An 11278-nucleotide genomic window follows, 5' to 3' on the forward strand; every position below is an offset into this window, starting at 1 on the left:
GATAATAGAAGTAGAGAAAAGTTGATTTAGTGAAAGACTTAGGAAACTGAATTGATATACTTAGTGGATGTTTAGATAGGAGGTGAGAAAAATGACTTTGACAGCTTATGTAATGCTATGTCATTGCCCAAGTCAGGAAGTTTTGGAAAAAGATGTGGAGATAGTATGAATTTAGTGCCTTTTGAGATCCAAGAAATAGCAAGAGTAATTTGTTACATGGTTTTGGAGTTTTGAAGACATGGGTTAAAGCCATAACTTTGTAGTAAGTTAAATAGAGAAGAAACCATCGAAATGGGATGAGTCTGATACAACTTCAGGTTTCTGGTTTAGGAAATGATGCTCATTGAGATCAGCAGTAGGAGAGGAAGTAGCTAATTTTTGTTGTTGTTAAATTTAAGCTCTATACCCAGCACGGGGCTGCAGTCATGACCCTGTGATCAAGAGTCCTGTGCTGTATCAACGAGGCCCACCAGGCGCCCAGAGGAAGTAGCTTTGGATTAGAAGAGAAACATTCCTTCCTCAGGAGGGAAGATAACAGATAAAAATAGGGGCGCCTGGATGGCTCAGTCGGTTAAGTGTCCTACTTTGGCTCAGGTCATGATCTCACGGTTCGTGGGTTTGGGCCTCATGTCAGGCTATGTGCTTCAGATTGTGTCTCTCTCTCTCTGCCCTTCCCATGCTTGTGCTCTGTCTCTCTCAAAAATAAACATTAAAACACACACACGGAAGTTTGGGGGCCGTGTAAGTAGGTGGTATAGATTTTAAGACCTGTCTAGTGACTTCAAAACAGTTGAGGACATTGTGCAAGGGTTTGTGGTTTAAGTTTGGGAGAATAAACTGATGTTGATAGGTTTGTTGGGACTTAGTCTAGCTGAGAGCAGGCTCCATTTTTGTGGTGGCAGTCCACACATTCAGTCACCCATAAGGTAGGTAGTTGGGTCAAGCTCTGGGATGGGAAAGGCATTAATAATAGTTTTTATCACTTTTCTGTTTAATGGTTGTCAACCCAGCTGCAGAATAGAGTTACCCTCTTGATGGTTAGTTGGTTGGTTGGTTTGATAGGGGGAAAGGTGCCATCAGCATTTTTAGAAATGGCTCTAGTACCTATTCTCTTAGTTTATTAAATCACCGTAAAAGATAGATAGTATTCTTTTTCAAGTGAGCCAGTAGGCTCTGAAGAGTTACCTGACTGCTAGCAGAATGGTGAGTCGAAGTTAGGATGTGTTTATGACTTTTCGGTTATTTGCTGAATGCTATCAAACTATGCCCCCGCTCTGCCATTAGTGCTAATTTAAAAAGCTTTATTGATACCTGAACTGTAAACATTTAGGAACATACTTCTTTAGGGATTCCTGGGTGGCTCAGTCAGTTAAGTGTCTGACTTTCTTGATCTCAGCTCAGGTCTTAATCTCAGGGTTGTGAGTTTAAGCCCTGTGTTGGGCTCCACACTGGGCATAGAGCATGGAGCCTACTTTAAATATATATTTATATATATTAAATATTTATGTTATGTGTATAATTTGGGCATCGACTAGGAAATTGGGCTTCACCCCAGTTCAGTATAGAAACTTTGGTACCATTGTGTATCACTTTAGGTTTTTTTATCTCCCAAACTGACTAAATCATTTTACATTATTGCCTCATCGGATTTCCACAGGTAGGGGATGGGTTGGGTGGCGAATCACCTTAAATGAAAATAACAAACTAAAGAATTTTCCTACTCATCTAATCTAAGAATGTGCTCAATTTTCTAGAAGGTGATTTGCAGAATGTGAAGGCTAGAGCTAATTGTTACTGAATTTAGTGATGGCTGGTTTTCAGTTAATAGTATATCCATTGTAAACACTTGTCTGTTGCAGTTATTTTTATGCAACTCAAATTATTCCAGGATTTGTAAACTTTAAGCTCTTTCATATTTCACATTACTTGTGAAAATGCTATGTGTATCTGTGCCCACTGGAAGACTGCCTACCTATAAGCTTCATAGCAGTCTGTTATATGCTGTCCTGGGCTTTCTAAATGATCTGAGTATGTGAATGGACACTAAAGGGAGGATGGAGATGGAAGGAGCAACTTCTCATCTCCGTTGAGGATACCTGGTAGTGATCCTACCTAGAGTTACCTTCTACCAGTTGTTACCCCTGCTTACACAAATACTGAGAACATGCCCTTTTATCAGAAGTTGATCTGTTAGCATAAATAAGCAGATAAAGCTGGGAGTCATAAATGGAGACTTTCATTTAAATTTTATTACTCCATACATCCTTCCTAGTCTCTTGCTGTTTTTCTTCCCTAGACGTTTAATTGGGGGTACTCCGAGGATGTTTAGCCTCCCTGATGTCTCCTGGCTTTGGGTATTAGTATGCTGTCAATTTCTAAATTTAGATTTCCAATTCAAACTTCAAACCTTTTCCCCAAACTACTAGACACCTTCAATATCTAATAGGCATGTCCAGCAACATGCCAAAACTGAACTCTTCACCACTCCCCCACCATCTGCTAAGCCCTCAGTCTTTCTCAACAGTTAACACCCAATACCATCATTTTCATTGCATAGGTGCAAACTTTGAAATCAGTCTTCTACCTCATATCCAGTATATCAGGAGATCTTTTTGTCTATAGTCAGAAGATACCAAGAATCTGACCACTACCACTTCCACTGCTTTCGTCATTTGCCTGTATTACTTTAGTAATTCCAAGAGGTCTCCCGCTTTCTGTTCTTGCTTCCGTACAATCTTTTCTCAGAACAAATGTCGATTTTTTTATCCTGTCTCTTCAAAATCTACAGTGTCTCCGTTTTTATCAGGAAAGCTCCAGTCTTTATATAAAGTTTCTCCACGATTTGACCCCTGTTACCTCTCTGACCAGATCTCCCAATACTACTCTGTACTCCCTGTTCATTGCATCCCAGCCACTTTGGCCTCACTTTTTTTTTTTTTTTAATTTTTTTTTTTCAACGTTTATTTATTTTTGGGACAGAGAGAGACAGAGCATGAACGGGGGAGGGGCAGAGAGAGAGGGAGACACAGAATCGGAAACAGGCTCCAGGCTCCAAGCCATCAGCCCAGAGCCCGACGCGGGGCTCGAACTCACGGACCGCGAGATCGTGACCTGGCTGAAGTCGGACGCTTAATCGACTGCGCCACCCAGGCGCCCCAGGCCTCATTTTTTCAGATAGGCCAGACATGCTTCTGCCTCTCAGCCTTTTTGCAGGGGCCATTTCCCCTGCCTGGAATGCTTTGGATATCTGCAAAACAGTGTCATCTTAATGAGGTTTATTTTCACCTTTCTACTAAAGAACAGAAACGATAACTCTTTTACTCTGCTTCATTTTCCCAAGCATTTATTAACATATGTTCCCTAACACAATACATGGTATGTTTGTTCATTAGAATATAGAAGCCCACGAAAGCAGAAATCCTCATTTTAGTTCCAAGTTCTTAGATCAGCGTGTGGCACATAGATGTTCAATAAATGTTTGAATGAATTAATGTCTCAAGTGTAGGTCTACCACATTACCTTGTTAGCCAAAGCCTAAATAGGTATCCCCCAGTTTGCAAAAGTTTGCATTTATGCTGCTTCACTGTTGTGAAAGACCTACATTAGTGCCTGTTTTTGCTAACCTAAGGAAATCTGAAGATTTTTGCTTTGGTGAAAAAAGGCAAAAGGTGAAAACAGTGTTGAGCATTTGTTTTACAAGCCATTAAAGAGGCTGCATGCACCCTGAGCTGCTGAGCGGTACTGCGAAGCTCCTTCCCAGGGAACTACGCTCCACAGCGAACTGCCAATGCTTTGAACTGTGAGCATCTGTGTTTCATCTTGATTTATTTTGTACATCCTCTAGCAAAACGTGTCCTAAGCCTGAGGTTATCTTTTGGGCCTGGGAATGCTCAAAAAGTTTCCCATATAAATTAAAGGTAATTCCTTCACTTTATGCCATCTTACCTCTAATTTTGGTTAGCGGGGAAACCTGTAATACTAGTTGTAAGAGCTGATTCAGCAGCATCTTTCAAATTGTAGAACAGTTTTTAAAATCTCATTTTAGCCATTTTCGAAGTGTACATTTCAGTGATAGTAAGTACACTCACAAAGTGTAGCTTCACCACTATCCATTCCCAGAACTGTTCCATCATCCCAAGCAAACAGTGTACCCATTACACGATAACTCCTCGTTCCTGCTTCATTCCAGCCCCTGACAACCTCTGCTATATTTTCTGTCTATGAATTTGCCTATTTTAGGTTCCTCACATAAGTGGGGTCATACACTACGTGGTCCTGTGTGACGGGCGTATTTCACTTAATGTTTTCAAAGTTTATCCATGTTGTATCGCATGTATCAGAATTTCATCACTTTCTATGGCTGAATGATCCATATGCCACATTTTATTTATTCATTCATCTGTCGATGGACGTTGGGTTTTTCCACCTTTTGGCTACGATGGATAATGCTGCTGTGAATATTGGTGTACAAGAATCTGAACCCCAAAACTTCCACACTAGCTGCACCATTGATAGTCCTACCATCAATACATGAGAATTTCAGTTTCTCCACATCCTGGCCAACAGTTATTTTTTGTTTTTCTGATAATAGCCATCTTACTGGGTATGAAGTGATGCGTCTTTGTCAACTGCAGTTTTTTTTTTAATTTTTTTTCCTTTTTTTTCTTTTTTTTTCAACTGCAGTTTTTAAAGTGACTCATCTTTATTGAGTCTTACCAAATTTTAAACTTAGTTTTCATTGAACCAATTCTATTTGCACTCAACATTTCATTGGTTTATATAATACAAGGTCATGAAGTCACAGGAAAAAGTATTATTGACATAGTCTAAAAGCGAACACAACTGATTCATAGTAAACATATAATTAGTAAGAGCAGAAATTCTCCAGTGCCTGACTGCCTCAGTCAGAAGAATGTGTTACTCTTCATCTCAGAGTCCTGAGTTTGAGCCCCACATTGGGTATAGAGATTACTAAAAAAATAAAGTTAAAAAGTAGTTGGTTTTGGACATCTATGTTCTGTGAATAAGCCTTTTATAGAGACAATGTATAGGTGGGTTATATGGGGTCACTTGAGTGTTTTCACAGTATCAACATTTTCTTATTAATTGGTCTAAAAGTGTAATCTACAGACTACCGATGTCAGCATCACCTGAATAGGGAACTTGTTCCAAATCTGAATCGGGCCCCACCCCAGACTTAGGGAATCAGAATCTGCATTTGGACAAGATGCCTAAGTGACTTACGCACAGTACTGATCAATAAATTGGGTTTTTAAACTTTTAATGCCTGGCTGCCTGATATTTCAACTTATGGTTTTAATCTGTTCTTGTGGTTGGATATTCAGGTTATTTCACTTGATTCTTTACTAGTATGAAGGATATGGCAGTGACTCTCCTAAGTAAATCTAAGTGTATATCTCTGTTTTCCAGAAAGTCGTTTATTAGAATTCTTGATTCAGTGAATATGAACATTTGAGGTTTTTTGACACATGAGGTTGCCCTCTGATCACCTTCACTCCAACTGTATATGAAAAATCATATTTCTCCACATACTTTTCAATAATGGTTGCTTTGAAGATATATACCCATTTTGGAAGTGAAAACTGGTGTCTTATTTTTAAGTGTTTTGTGATTTTTACAGTGACTTTAAATGTTTAAGTTTTAAACTTAAGAACATTTTAAAAGGTTAGTGTGCTGCCATCTAGTGATAGCTTTATATAAGGAAAGAATAAGTCATGATTCAGTAATTCCATTTTATACTTGAGTTCATTTGTATGCATTCAGACCCAAATACAACCAATAAAGGGCAGACACAAGAACTGAGAGATCCAAGCCAAGTTCCAATATCCAAAAGAGAGCTAAACGATTCTTTTCTGATCCAATATTCCTGTTAAGTCACAGAAGTACAATCAAACCAAAATGAAGTCAATAAAAATAATACTCTTATTTTTCCTATGGAATCAACTGAAACCTTTTTTACTTGCCTTTTTAGACTGAAAAAGATTTTTAATTTATTTTTGAGAGACAGGGAGAGGGAGACATGCTTTGAAGTGGGCTCTGTGCTGACAGAGAGCCTGATGTGTGTCTCGAACTCACAAACTGTGAGATTATGACCTGATCAAAGTCAGACGCTTAACCAGCTAAGCCACCCAGGTACCCAATACTGAAAATATGAATTTGTCCAATGCACACAATATGTCATTTGAAGGGAATGTATTTTGTACTTAACAAATTTTGTAATTCTATACATAGACCATTAATTAGAGAATATATTTAACATTTCTTTGAAGAAGTGTATAGTATCCTAATGTTATTCTGAATAGAATTCTCATGGTAGGTATAAGAGTGGGCTTAATTTTATTTAGTTATTTAATACAGTATTTGTTTTTAACCCTAGGTGAAAGCCTATCTTTTTTTAGCATTTGAATGCCAACTCTGTACCAAGTATGGGATTCAGGAATGGGCCCATTCTTCTGTTTTTGGGAGCCAGGAAATAGAATAATTTCTACTCAGTGAATACTCAAAATTATTGCAGTGTGCAAAATACCTTGAGCATACAAAGAAAGAAAGCAATGGGCTGTCTGGAAGAAAAGAGTTGATGAAACTAATATATGCTGGCCACTTTCCCATGTGTTATTTCATTTAGGTGTCAAAACAATCTTACTGGAGTACTTCATTTCACAGGGAAACAAATTTAGAAAGATCCAGTAGCAGCAAAGTAAAGTAATCCACTTTACTATGGAATCAGAAGAGCCACTCTAGAGAATGTGATAGTGGGTCTTCCTAGTGGCCATTGTTTACAGATGATAGGAGATAATATAGACTAATGAAGAATTATAGACTAATGAAACACCAATGATAAATTATTAGAATTAATAGATTAGCAAGCTCTGTGAACACAAAATCAATATAGAAATTAGACATAAAGTAGCTAGTATTAAATTTAATAACAGATGTGCAAGTCCTCTTTGGAGAAAGTTTTAAACCATTATTGGAAAACATTACTATAGCTCCAACTTAATGGATATACCATGTTCATGAACAAAAAGTATTATAAATAGAACAGTTCCTCCAAACTGATCTAGCATTAATGCAAATTCAGTTAAAATTCCAAGAGATTTATTTTTGTCATTGAACTTGACAGTCTGTTTCTAGACTTTATGTGGAAGTTAAAGGCAAATGATAAACGAGAATGAGACAGGTGAAGATGCCCTGTCAGTCAAGAATTGTAAGATAGTGCAGTGTAGTAAGTCTTAGAGCAGGAATACATAAACTGTTGAACAGTATAGAGAGACCAAAACCACAAAATATATAAACTGGATTTTTAGAATGGAAACTACTATGGACTATACTGAGAAAAACTAGATTTTTACCTGGTGCTATACATAAATGTGAGTTCTAAGTGGATTAAATGTGGACTGAATGGGAGAGGCAAGGCTAGAAAATGTAGGAAAATATAAGAAACTGTAGGAAATAATTTCACGACCTTGAATTAGAGAAGAATTTCTTAGGGCAAAGTATAAATCAAAGGGGAAAGATTGATGAAGGTGAATATGTGAAGTACATCTCGTTAGAAGATACCACAAAGATAGTGCAAAGAGAAGCTCCAGTCTGGAAAAGGAACTATCAAGAATATAAAATAAATACCATTAAAAACAATTAGAAAAAAAAAGGCGTGTGCATGGCTCAGTTGGTTAAGTATTAACTTGGTTAACTTGGGCTCAGGTCATGATCTCATGGTTTGTGAGTTCGAGCCCCACATCAGACTCTCTGCTGATAGCTCGGGACCTGGAGCCTGCTTCAGATTCTGTGTCTCCCTCCCTCTCTCTGCCCCTACCCAACTCACACTCTGTCTCTCTGAAAAATAAACATTAAAAAAAAGTGTTTTTTTTTTAATTTATTTATTTTTGAGATAGACCATAAGAGGGGGAGAGAGAGAATCTCAAGGAGGCTCCACTCTGTCCGCATAGAGCCCAATGTGGGGCTTGAACCCATGAATCATGAGAACCTGAGCCAAAACCAAGAGTTGGACATTTAACCGACTGAGCCACCCAGGTGCCCCCCCCCATATTTTAAGGATATAAAATACCAGATCTATAAGAATGACAGAAACCCAACAGGAAAATGGGCAACAGACATGAACTGACATTTCACAGAATGTCCCATAAGTATATGAAATGATATACTAACTTCATTAGTAATCTAAAAAGTGCATATTAAGATCATAGGTGTCATTGCAAAAAAAATTTTTTTTAACATTTATTTATTTTTGAGAAGTTACAGAGCTGGGGAGGGGCAGAGAGAGAGAAGGAGACGGAATCTGAAGTAGGATCCAGGCTATGAGCTGTCAGCACAGAGCCCGATGTCAGGCTTGAACCCACAAACCACGAGATCATGACCTGAGCCAAAGTCAGACACTTAACTGACTGAGCCACTCAGGTGCCCCTATAGGTCCCATTTCATATATACAAAATTGACAAAAAATATTTAATTGGTTCTAAGTATTGGCTAGGATATGAAGCAATAAAAAATAACTGCCGGAAGGGGTGCAAATTGGTATGACCACTTTGGAAACCAGTTTAACATTACTTTGTAAAGTAAATGTGCATATATACCCCAGGGAAACTTGTATCTTTGCACTAGGAGGCATTTACAAGAATGTTTTTTGCAACATTTTTAATAGCAAAAAAACCTCGGAACAGCTCAGATGTCCACTGAATACACAAATAGGACATTTGTACAATGAAATACCCTGGCCTAAAAATACAAGAAATCTAGGTGCATGAAGCGACATTAAATGAATTTTAAAATTATGTTTACTGGAAGAAGCAAGTCACAGAAGAATCCACACAGTGTTCTTCCATTTATATAAAGTTCCCAGACAGGCAAAATTGTGAGTGAGTGAGTGAGTGAGTGAGTGAGTGTATTAGGGATTCCTATATTAAGGAAAACAACAGAAAAGTAATACAAGGAAATCATTACTAATATTCAGCATGGTAGTTCTGGGGGCAGGGAGCTAGAGGAATACAATCAAGGGAAATATTTCAAGGGGCTCCTAAGGTGTCATATTTGTTCATCAGAATGGTTGCTTTGATATGTTCTATTTAAAAATTTCAGATAACATCAAAGGAGAGCCTAAGGTTTATATTATCAGAAGTGAGTCCATGACACCACTTTCCCTTGAAACAACCTTAAAATTCACATGGTACTTCACATACTACTGGGTAAAGGAAGCCAAATGCCTGGTCACCAGTGTCCAGGGTACTGGAGTGGGTGTTGGGAGAAGTACAGTTACCAATGATGGTCAGTAACAAGGTAAACATTTTGAACTGCACATGAGGCTACACAAAAGTGTATGTATTGTCTTGGATGTGATGCAATGATAAATAAATGTACTTAGATGTAGTCTCAACAGCCATCCTTCCCTCACTGAGCAGAATGTTTAGAATTTTATGCTTTCTAGAGCCACTCTGGTGAGCCTGTATCTCAGCCCAACTTGGACAATTCTCTGCCTGTGCCAATCCATTTCTGCTCTGCCTCCAGTTTTCCAAGTACTGTTTTGAAAAATAGCTATTTGTGCTAACATCTCCCAAATCTTGGAATGTTGACATTATTTGGAGTCTGCTTCCTAAAAAAAAAAAAATTGGCTAAGATGGAAGTCTCAGAACGAGAGTCTTCATGGGACAGAATGGGCCCTACCTAGCACAGTGTTAGAAGCAACTACCATTAGGTGGCAGGCCAGGCTGGGTTAGGAAAACTAGTATTGGATGGTAGTGAATAGTGTCTTGCAATACTTGAAAGGCCTTAATTACCAATGGGTTCTGTCCATTCATTCTTAACAGGAATTACCGAGTTGCTGACTAGATGCCAGGCACCATTTAGAGCCAGACTAAAACAAAACAAAACAAAAAAAAAAACCTTCATCTCAAAACTAGTGAAGAGATGAGCAGTTAATTTTTCCATGAAGCAATGGGATATTTTCATCAATTTGGAGGGCTCCCAATCTACTATTCTTGAGTTCTTGTTGATTATGGTGGAGATACCTTGGTTGAAGAAGATACAGCTCAGGAATTTCACTTTTCAGGTGTTTTTATATGTGTACTTTTCAAGGTTAGCTCCAGAAGAGGCTGTGCTTCAGTACTCAGGAAGTCTTAGAATAAGGATTAATATGAGGTCAAATATGGTGTCTGAATCAGCACATTTTATGGTTAGCATCTCTAGGTAGGATTCATTTGTTCATAGAACAAATGTGCTGGCCACCCATGTAGGTGCTAGAAATGCAGTACTGAATGTAACTAACAGACAACATCACTCTTGGAGTTCATTTTTGTTGAGGAAAGATAAGTTGGTGTTAGCATTATTAAGTGAAGCAAAGTGTATTTTTGTAGGGGGTTCATCAGGGAAGCCCCTTGCAAAGTGCAGTTTGGACAGAGATCTGAAGATAGGAAGTCAGTCAGGTAGAAGATATCAAGGAGAAGACCATTGTAGCAGAGGAAATAATAAGTGCACAGGCCCTGAAGGGTAACTGAGGAAGCAAAGGCTGGTAAAATGAGAAAAGAAGAGAATGGTAGGAAATAGATTTAGGAAGGTATTTGGGGACTTGTGTAGGGCTTTATAGGGAATGATAAAAATTTTAGTTTTTACTCATGGTGTGACAGGAAACGTGGAAGAGTATGAGCAAAAGAACAACATAATTTACATTTTATCACTGGTTGCTGTCTGAAGAATAGGCCGTTGGGAGCAACTGTGGAAGCAGGCTGACCGATTGGAATGGTTTTGCATTAGTGTAGGTGAGAAATTATAGTGATTTAGACTGAGGTAATAGCAGTGGAGAAGCAGTAGATCTTGAGTATATTTTTAAGGTAGAGCCAATTTCATTTGTTGATGGACAAGAAGTGAATGTGAGAGAAAAAAAATCCAGAGATCTCTAAAGTTTTTGACCTAGAAACAAACAAGATACAGAGTTGTCTTCTACTGAGATGAAGAAGACTAGAGGATGGGAACAGGAATCGAGAGGTAGAGTTTGAGGAAACTTAGAGCTCTAAGTGGAGACATCAAGTAGTCATTTGGATATACTTATCTGGCATTCAGGGACAATGTTAGGGCCAGAGATACAATTGTGAGAGATTTCAGTGTCTAAATGGTATTTAAAGCAGTGGGGCCAGGTGAGATCACCAAGAGGGTGATGATGGCTGAAGAGAAAAGGTGAGCAGACTGAACTATAGGGTGCTTCTATGGCTAGAAATAGAGAAAATGGGATGATGCAACATGGAATACT

The sequence above is a fragment of the Felis catus genome, chromosome B4, assembly GCF_018350175.1.
Source record: "Felis catus isolate Fca126 chromosome B4, F.catus_Fca126_mat1.0, whole genome shotgun sequence".
NCBI lineage: Eukaryota > Metazoa > Chordata > Mammalia > Carnivora > Felidae > Felis > Felis catus.